The sequence below is a fragment of the Bactrocera neohumeralis genome, unplaced genomic scaffold (genome assembly GCF_024586455.1).
Source record: "Bactrocera neohumeralis isolate Rockhampton unplaced genomic scaffold, APGP_CSIRO_Bneo_wtdbg2-racon-allhic-juicebox.fasta_v2 cluster10, whole genome shotgun sequence".
In the NCBI taxonomy this organism is placed as follows: Eukaryota; Metazoa; Arthropoda; class Insecta; order Diptera; family Tephritidae; genus Bactrocera; species Bactrocera neohumeralis.
The window spans coordinates 8,216,076-8,226,571 of NW_026089623.1; the positions used below are offsets into that span (position 1 = coordinate 8,216,076).

The following is a 10,496-nucleotide window of genomic DNA, read 5'->3' on the forward strand; positions in this document are numbered from 1 at the left end:
TCTCTTCAAGAAGCTGCTCATTTGTCGAAACTGTCAATATCGGACAACTATAACATATAGTTTCCATTCAAACCAAACGATCGGAATCAAGTTCTTGTATGGAAAACTTTCACATTTGACAATGTATCTTCACAAAAGTTGGCACAGGTTTTTTTCTAAGATAATGATGTAATATACAAAGAAATTGTTTTGATCGGCTAACTATGGCATATAGCTTCCACACAAACTGAACGATCGGAATCTAGTGCTGGTATCGAAAACTTTTGCATATGACAAGATAAATTCACATATTTGGTATAGATTATTTTCTAAGGCAGCAGTGTAATCTCCGAAGAAATTGTTCAGATCAGTTAACTATAGCATATAACTGCCATACAAACTGAATGATCGGAATTAAATGCTTGCATACGAAACTTCCTTATTTGACGATATATCTTCACGAAATTTGGTATAATTTATTGTTCATAGAAATAATCTTATATCGGAAGAAATTGTTCAGATCGGCTCACTATAGCATATAGCTGCCATACAAACCGAACGATCGGAATCAAGGGCTTGTATGAAAAACTTTCGCATTTGACGTGGTGTCTTCACGAAATTTCATATGGATTACAGCTTAAGGTAATAATATAATTTTCGAAAAAATTGTTCAGATCGGATTACTATAGCATATAGCTTCCATACAAACTAAACACATAGTTACTAAAAGAAGTGCACCTGTGAAGGGTATATTAGCTTCGGAGCAGCCGAAGTGAACGTTTTTTCTTGTTTTAACTTACGTTTTCAGTTAAAGCAGTGTTGAAAGGGAGCGAGTTAACTGCCATTCACGTCTAGTCGTCTTTTCTCATTTACAAGTTTTTCAATTTCATTATTAGTGATTGAATATTTGGATGCCCAACTTCGTGGGATGTATGGACTTGAGTTTAAATTTTGAATAGTTCACTTACACTCTCGTTAAGTACTACATATATGTAAGTGAAAATATGGTTAATTTCGATCAAAAGGATTAATTCATTTTAATCATAAAGTTGACAATTAATAATAAGTTGATAAAATTGTATATGCGAATAAACATATGTGTGAAGCGGTGTAACAACCGAATCAGCTGTCCAAACGATGTTATCGTACTGCAAACGCGCGGGATGGGTGTCGCAAAATGAAAAAATAATAAAATTAAAGTTGATGTGCAAACTGTATGTGACGAATTGAAGTAGGTTATTTCGGGGCGACTGAAGTTCATTTCGACATCCCGGCCCCCCTAAGCGAGTACTAGCCTTAGCGTAGCTACAACGCTGCTCAGGCCGGTGGTGCGGTGAGGTTGTGGCCTTATCTGTTTGCGCGTCGATGTCGCATTGAGTGGTCGCCAGGTATGAGCTACTGTATGTCGTGGTAGTGCCTCACGGATTAGATGCGATCGTCGGGTGGTCTTACGGCGGCGGAGGACAGTTGGCGAGACAGGATGTTCGCAGTTCCGGCGCAGCAAAGTATGATGCGGTCTTTCACACAACTGCGTGGCGTGTGACTGGGCCAAGCAGTTTAGACAGTGCCCATGTGCCTGTGCCTGACGTTGTACGGGTAACATTCCCTTGAAAATGGAGCAGTGCTGCAGCCTATGTGAACGGCAACAGAGCGGACATCTGGTGCGTTGCGGTTCCGGATGCGCCGGCGTCGGTGATGGGCGTGTTGAACTTCGTGCAACGGTTGGCGCCGTTGCTGCGTGATGGTTCGGGGCGCTGCTATTGAAACAGTTCTAGAGCGCGGCACAGTACTGGCGGAAAGGAGAGTTGGCGTTGGTTACAGGCGTATCGGCGTCCATATCAATCTGTATGAAGAAAAAAAATCGTAATGTTTATAATTTGATTGCTTGTAAGTGCGCATGAACAGGGTGCCACTTTAGGTGGCATGATGAAATGATCGACTGTCTGTGGGGTTGCAAGATATACGTTTGCGTTTGTATTGCGCCTTTGATACTTATTATAATTCTCTTTGAGATTTTTCCTTAATGATATCGGTTGTTATTAATTTAATTTATTTTTCTCGGCTTATCGCATCGGTTTAAGAAAGGTTATTATTTACGTTTTCGTTATTAGCGGCAGTTCGCAAGAAACATAATTTAACAAGCGGCCGGGTTAGCGTTGCATTTTGCGTATGGAGATCAACCATCCGGTGAAGTTTCTCTATGCAGCCAAGCCGCCATTCTGCGGGGGGAGACAATCGTCGTGAACTAGGACACAATCTCCAAGCTTTGGTGCCTGTTCTGGGATTTTCCATTTATACCTTTTGTGAAGGTCCTTTAAATACTCTTCTTTCTATCGACGGCTAAAATTATGATGAAGAATTTTAATTCGTTCCCATCTGTTTAGAAAGGACGGCGACGCCATGCCTGGCTCGGATGTGGCCAGAATGGGCGCTCCTTTAAGAAAATGCCCTGGCGTGAGGGCAGCAAAGCCTGAGGGGTCTTGCGAGAGGACAGCGAGAGGCCGTAAGTTGAGAACGGCTTCGATTCTGATTAACAATGTCGTGAATTCTTCATAGTTGAATTTGTGGTTGCCAGCGAGCTTCTTGATATGAGATTTAAAGCTTTTTACAGTTGATTCCCATAAACCAACCATATGAGGAGCGCTTGGGGGGATGAACTGCCAGTTGGTACCTTGAGGGGCGTATTTTTGAATAATGTCAAGTGAGACTTGTTTTATGAACTCCACAAACTGTTTTCCTGTAGCTCTTTGAGTTCCAATAAATGTTTTGTTTCAGGGTACATTAAGTTTGCCACAAAGTTTGTAACACTCAGAAAGAAGCGTCGGAGACCCTATATATAAATGATCAGTATGTTAAGCTGATTTAGCCAGGTCCGTTTGTCTGTCTGTCCGTCTGTATATATACGAACTAGTCCCTCAGTATGTAAGATACCATTTTGAAATTTTGCAAACGTCATTTTCTCTTCAAGAAGCTGCTCATTTGTCGAAACTATCAATATCGGACAACTATAACATATAGTTTGCATTCAAACCAAACGATCGGAATCAAGTTCTTGTATGGAAAACTTTCACATTTGACAATGTATCTTCACAAAAGTTGGCACAGGTTTTTTTCTAAGATAATGATGTAATATACAAACTGTTTTCCTGTAGCTCTTTGAGTTCCAATAAATGTTTTGCCATTATCGCTCATGATTTTTGTTGGATAACCACGTCGTCTAACGAAGCGAGCAAATGCCGCGAGAAAAGCCTCCCTGGTCAGATTAGTACAGAGCTCAAGGTGTACTGCTTTTGTTGTGAAACAGACAAAAACAGCCACATAGCCTTTCATCTTAGCATGAACGCCTTTATCTGAAAAGGACCGGCCAAGTCGACACCTGTGGTGGTGAAAGGCGGAGCGAAGTTGCAGCGTTCAGGTGGAAGTGCTGCCATAATCTGCGTTCGCATTTTCTGCTTATGCATAGTGCAGATCTTGCACTTGTAAATGCATTTCTTGATTTGTGTGTAGCATTAATATGAGGATGTAATGCAGGAAAAATGTGACAAATGGAGACTTCTCAGGTATTATTATGGTGTAGCGCTCGTCGTATGTTAGCCTTGAATTAGCAAGCCGACCATTGGCCCGAAGCAGACCTTTCGTGTCTAAAAACGGGTTTACAACTAATAGTGAGCTCTTTTTATCAATCAGCTTCGATTCTCTTAGTAATGATATGTCGGGGCTAAAGTAGCGCGTTTGAGTTGATCCGATAAGAGCGACCTTTGCCTTTTATAAGGCTTGGTCGTCAATGTATCGCATTGGGGGTCAGTTGCTCCTTTAAGTTTATGTTTAAGTCCCTCTATGAACTGGAGAATATAGGCGACTACTCTGAGGGCTCGTAGAAACGATGAAAAACGTTCAAGGAGGTTATCATCCAATATTGTATGATAGGTGTCGATTTTTCGACTTTCTGGGGCAATTATCTTGCGCATTGGCGATTGTGGCCAAGAATCGATGGATTCTGTTAACCATCGGGGGCCATTCCACCATAGCGTGGTGCTGGCAAGGTGCACCCTCTTGTACCTAGATCTGCAGTATTGTCAGCACTGGCGACACGTACTATGTGGCGGATCCCACTAGGTCAAGTATTTGCGAGGTTCGGTTAGAAATATATGTTTTCCACGCATGTGGGGGTTTTTCCAATCAGGCTAGTACTATTTCGGAATCAGGCCAGAGATCAAGTTTGCATTTCGACATGTCTAAGTCGGTCTGCACCATGGAAACTAGTTTTGCTAATAGCAGCGCGCCACAGAGTTCAAGGCGTGGTACACTTAACGTTTTTAGAAGCGCAACTTTTGCTTTTGCCACTAATAAGTGGCTTGTGGTTGCGGTATCACTTTGTGTGCGCACATATATAGTTGCACAATATGCCTTTTCAGAGGCGTCATAGAAGCCGTGTAGTTTCACTTTGTATTCGAGGAAATAGTTTATCCACCGTGGAAATTGTATCTGCGAAATGTCGTTCAGATTATTAGCGAGCTGGGACCATTTGTCTAAGCGAAGAGGTTTCACTTACTCGTCCCATTCAGTTCCGTCTAGCCATAATTCTTGGATCAGAATTTTCGCTTGTATCATAATTGGCGACAGGGATCCTACGGGGTCGAAAAGTTTTGCCACCGAGGATAAAATCTGTCTCTTCGTTATGGCGGATACTGCGGATATGGACTCAGTCGTGTATTAAAACTGTTTTAATATCGCATTCCACTGGATGCCTAGCGTTTTTGTTGTACTTTCCTTTTCAAATATAAGGAAATTAGTATCCAACAAATGGTCTTTTGGAATAATTTTTAAGATGTTTGGGTGATTGGCTGTAATATTATTTAAAGAAAACTCTGCGTTATTGAGGGCATTTATTACCTGAGATGAGGACCCGTATGCTAGTGAAAGACTGTGGCTTTCAGACAGGATATCATCTACATACGTTTGTGTTTTTAACACTTGTGTTGCCAGAGAAAATTCTGACTTTGTGTCTTCTGCCAGTTCGTGGAGGGTACGAATGGCTAACAATGGAGCACAGCTTACGCCAAAGATTACTGTTTTTAATTTGAAGTCGCGTAGTGGACTATTTGCAGATTTTCGGAAAATAATTCGCTGAAAATGTTGATCATCTTTACGTTCAACTATTTGTCGATACATTTTTTCGACATCCTTATTGAATACGTATTTGTATATACGCCAGTTGGATATGAGGAGCATTAAGTCTGGTTGGAGTGTGGGTCCCGTAAATAGAATATCATTTATAATAGAAATAGAATATCATTTATGGAATTCCCTGAGCTAGTAGATCTTGAGGCATTAAAGACAACTGTAACTCTTTTTGTTTTTGATGTGAAACATCTATAGGCGCGGGTAAACATGATAGTCGCCGTGGCGATATAGGCCGTGGTTACGATCACCACGCTATATTATTATTATTATGGAATATATGGGCGATACGCAGTCTAAACGTAGTAGTTTATATGTAGTAGCGTGTGAAAGTGTAAACACAATGGCTACGACAGACTGCAAACTACATCTGTCAAATATTAAAATACACACGTTCTTATGGGCAGTGTTATTTTGACAGCTGCACGACTACACGACTGCAGGCCGACAGTTGTCGTTCTCGCTAACTTCAATATCCTCCCATTTTTGCCAACGACAGTACGACGACAGTAGAGTTGACAGTAGAATGGAAGATAGAAAGAGGAGGTAGAGTGGTGATGCCACTAATATGTAAAATGTAAAATTATTCATAGCTCTAACAAACTTGATGTTATTTTACAAATAAAAGTATAAAATAGCTATATTATAGCTTTATTATATCATTTGTAATAACAAGTGATAATTTAAAGCAAAAATATTTACCTATTTACTTATTTTTTGCATAAAAAATTTCACTTTGAACAAAATATTAAAATTTCATTGAAGTGAAAGGTATTAGTATGGCCACAACGAAATTGTGTACATGCAAAATGGACAACTGCCTTGTTTTGTGTATATGCCGGCCATTGTGTTGTTGTTGCTTCTCAAAATGTACATGTAGTAAGATGAACAACGACGTTTTCAGTTCACTGTCGTGCCGCTGCAGTCTGTCGTAGCCATTGTGTTTACACTTTGAGACGTGGCCACGCGATGCCATGCGCAAGCGACTGTGCGCATTCCCTCTCCCCGCACTGAGCACTCAGCTCTCGCATACATATAGTGTATATAGTGTTGTTTACTCAGAAAAACTAAAAACATAGAGAAGGTGCAGGTTCGACAGCGAACATTTGTTAGAATTGTAGTAGGGAATTCACCTCACAACCACAGAATTCATGCTGTGAAATGTTAACATTTTTAACAGGTCTCCACATACTCAAACAGAGAATATGAAGAGAAATAAATATATGTATGTATTTTCGGCATATGATGACGTGGCATGTATGCCCAAGACGAGAATATTGAAGAAAAATAAGTTCTATGATATTCCATTTTTAACAGCGAAAAACGTGTACATATACAGCTGTCTCACATACTCAAGAATAGGTATGTATATTTTTGTACGAGCTTGCCTACATATCGCCTCTGATTTTTGCGAGCCACGGGAAAATTTTAGAATTGACATATATTATAAATCGACAACAGCTACATATGTTGCCACTTTTCTCACTGCTTTCTTAGAACAAACACCAGAAAGATGTTCAATTTATAATTTTTAGCTTTTGCCAGTGTCGCGAAAAGACGCTTGATGGCGAAGGCATGCTCGGGAAGATGTTACGGCGCACAGTGGGGCAGAATGACCTAAAAGTTGGCATCAACTAAACGGCTTAAGCTAGGAAGTTGAAAATTGGTACCCTGATTCCTCTTACTAAAGTAAGTATGTGTACCAAATTTTAGAATATTGCGCTTACAACCGAGGTTTGTAGACTGAATCAGATTTACCTGAACCGTTCATATAGTGATTGGTGGCGATTGCTTTATATTGCTACTTTCATCACTAGACCCATTTTCGTTTTGTTGACCGTCATCATCGTAAATATCATCATATTCTTCATCGTTATTAGGAATAAGTGGACATATCAATAATTCCAATACTTCAGTTGGTAACTTTTGGTTATTAGTTCTTTTGAATTTTCTCTTTGAACTTATTACCGGATCAGACCTTAGCATAAATGAATTGAATATGTCAATATTAGTTTCCACACGGCCGCATTTTCTTGAATGGTAGTAAAGCGTGAGAAATTATTTCAGGGCCATATATTACAAACTTATGCATTGTTGGAGGCATACGATACCAAGGGTATTTATCCACAAAGTACCTAGCAGTGTCTTGGCAATACTTCGTGAACTTTTTAACATTTATTTCATGTTCGCTGGCTACAGTTATTAATATATTGTGCAATCTTTTAATCAAAGTTAAATCCAATTTTGTAATTTCGGCCGAAACCTCTGCCTCCCTAAAGAATAGTCACGCTGTGTTGCCATCATTAGAATTTCCAAAGCTTAAGTTATCTGTATGTATTTCTCGTTTCACCATTTTGTCAATATTGTTAAAATCTTTTGATGTTGCACTACAAATGTAGCACTTTTCAGTGGATGTCGTCTGGGTTATCGCATTACAAACTTTCCCATCCACCATAGTAAAAAGTAAAGCGTACTCAACTTCAATCGATTTTCCATCACATATCGTTTTAGATTTTTTAAGATTTCCAATCTCTTCAGTAACTCTGTTTTTCTCCGCTATTGAAACTTCAGAGGATTCCTTAATAAATTAAATTTTCAAAGGCCTGCAATAACGCGTCGAAGATGGAGCAGGATTTTGCCAAACAACTTTTTCGCCCAACACAATACGAATAGGCACAATACTTGTTATGAAAACAGCAGAATCAGAAGCTTCAATACCATGAAATACTTGCTTATATGAGCTATGGCCTGAGCTACCATCGAATCCCCACTTTGTGTACATACGCAATTTGTGTAAATCCTTTGCGGAAATGGAATCTATTACAGTCCTCTGTGCAATAATCAGACGACATATTGTGTGGTCCAGTAAGGATTGTAAAGTTGCACAGACAAGCGTATTAGTTGCCTTGATGTGTTCTTTGGTAGGATAACATTTCTTTTTTTTTTCTTCCTGTATTACTTTATAGGAAGGAAATTTATCCCGAACAGCCAATCTTATTATATTGTACTGCAATCTTCACCTGACAAACAAATACTTTCGTAATGGCCTGATGAAGTTTTTGAACACATATTTGCGCTATCATAATTCTGAGATAAGCTTTTCATCAAAAGTTTCGATGCCTTCACCTTACCCAATTCCTTTAATTTCATTTGAGTAGCATAACTCAGGACATCAACTGGCGTAGATTCCCTCAAATCTTTTGTTTTCATTCGTTTGGTACGCTCTGAGTTTTCTTCAAAAGATTTCTGAGGCCGACCACCTTTTTGACTTGAATTTTTCATAAAACAAATTGAGCAATCCAGCCATGTTTTATTAATTTCATTAAAAACGTCTATTTTTCGGTACGATTTGTTCCAACGAAGTTTAAATTCAGACTTTAGGTGGTTAAATGTTTTATTCAATTATTCTTTAGTCACTTGCTGAAATTTTGTTTGTTTTTCCAATTCATTTTTTAAAAAAATAAACTTTTCATCAGAGGTGATTTTTTCACAACAAAATATTATTTGAATGAGCTCCCTATGATTGACAAAAATTGTTTTTGAACTAACACCTGAAATGAAAAGTTAAATCAATCACTAAAAGATTATAAAATTAAGATAGTATGGCAACACTGGATTCTATTTGACGATTTACAACTAAAATAATAAAGATCAATGCAGTTCACATTTGTACTTGTAGTTGACGTTTGACAAACAAATAATCAAAACAAAGTAAAAAAAGCTTCGAACTAAACTACAAAAAAGGTAGTACATAGGCACATACATAAATGCGAGCAAATGCCAAAAGGCAAAAAACCGCACAATTTTTTTTCCCAATTAAGTACATAGATATACATATTACAGGATAATTAAAAAATTTCCGGCCGATCATGCCGGGCTCACTAACTTTTCCAATTTTTAAAACTTAAACTTTAGGAAAATAAACTTATTAAGGTAGGTTTCCGAAAAAAACGACCAAAATGTGAAAATCACAATTACGCACAAAGTGAATATAAATGAATCTTTATAAATACCCGATGTTGATGGTTCCATAATTAAAGTTGCTAAATTATAGTCAGCGACTGGAAAATATATATTCAAACTGTGAATAGAAAATGCACAAAAATCAAACTGCACTTATTGCGAAAATAAGCTCTGTGTTTGTAAGGCTCTGAAAAGAGAGGTGGTGAAAATGACATTGAAAAACCGTTGATTTATTGTTGCTAGTATATTCATAAATCCAAAGCAATAAACGAAAATTGCTACCGACTATTTTGAAAAAATTAGTTTTTGCCAACTTTTCTGGTCTGCTGCCCCATTGTGCGGCGTCTGTTTTTATGAATGAAGCGAGGTCGCTTGTGGAATATGCGGCTGCGTTTATGAATTAAATCGTTTTTGTTGTAAAATTTACTACATTTGGGCTTCGCCAATTCGGCTGACTTGTGATGCTTCTGCTGTTTAGACAATTGTTGCTTTTGTAGAACAATGTTTGTAATTTTTGAAGGTGACATATCTACGTGTGTACGCATATCTGTATATTAGTTTGTGTATGCATTATTTGTGTGAATAAACTGCAAGAAAAGCGAATAAAATCCTGAATACCTAATCTAGAGTGATGGCAAATAAAGGCTGCGTGCGTTCCAACCGGCGTTTATTACTCGCAAAGGCAATGAGATCGGTTATGTTATATGCGGCTCCAATATGGATCCAGGCGCTAGGCATCAGCATAAGTGCTTTCCGAACAATTTCAAGTGATGCTGCTGAAGTAATAGCCAGTATGATGCCCATTGACATCCGGGGTGACGAATACGAAAGAGTTTACAAATTACCAGAGCCATGTATAGGAGCCAAAGGGAAGAGAGAATGAAAAGCTTAACGATATGGCAGCAGCGGTGGCAAACCTCACTCAAAGGACAGTGGACCTACAGACTGATACCGGACATCCATTCTTGGATCGATAGACGACATGGGGACCTGGATTTCCACCTAACCCAAATACTAAGTGGGCATGGGTGCTTTAGAAGCTACCTGTACAGATTTCAGCACGACATTAGTCCCAATTGTCCGACGTTTTCAGAGTGCTTTGAAGACCCTGAGGATGTATTCTTTTATTGCCCTCGCTTTTTAAGTGCAAGGGAAAAACTTAAAACTACACTCGGTGGTAGTCTTACGCTGGAAAATTTTACGACACTTATGTGTAAGTCCACTGAGAACTGGAAAGCTGTCAGCGAAGCGGCAGCCTCAGTCATGACAAAACTTAGATATATAGAACAGAATAGGCGTCCGGATGATATGAAAAAAGCTCTTGCAGACATAAAGCATCAACGCGAAACAGCTACGTCAGCAGCGGAAAAGTA

General features: G+C 38.9%; 1 long non-coding RNA gene across 1 annotated transcript; it reads right to left on the minus strand.

Annotated features, from left to right (window-relative positions):
* Positions 1 to 991: 991 nt before the first annotated feature.
* On the minus strand, positions 992 to 8,285 carry LOC126765137 (uncharacterized). Its single transcript, XR_007668287.1, has 2 exons — positions 6,919 to 8,285; positions 992 to 1,822 (listed from the first exon to the last, which is right to left on the minus strand). It is a non-coding gene; the product is annotated as an uncharacterized LOC126765137 (long non-coding RNA).
* Between the last annotated feature and the right edge of the window lie 2,211 nt (positions 8,286 to 10,496).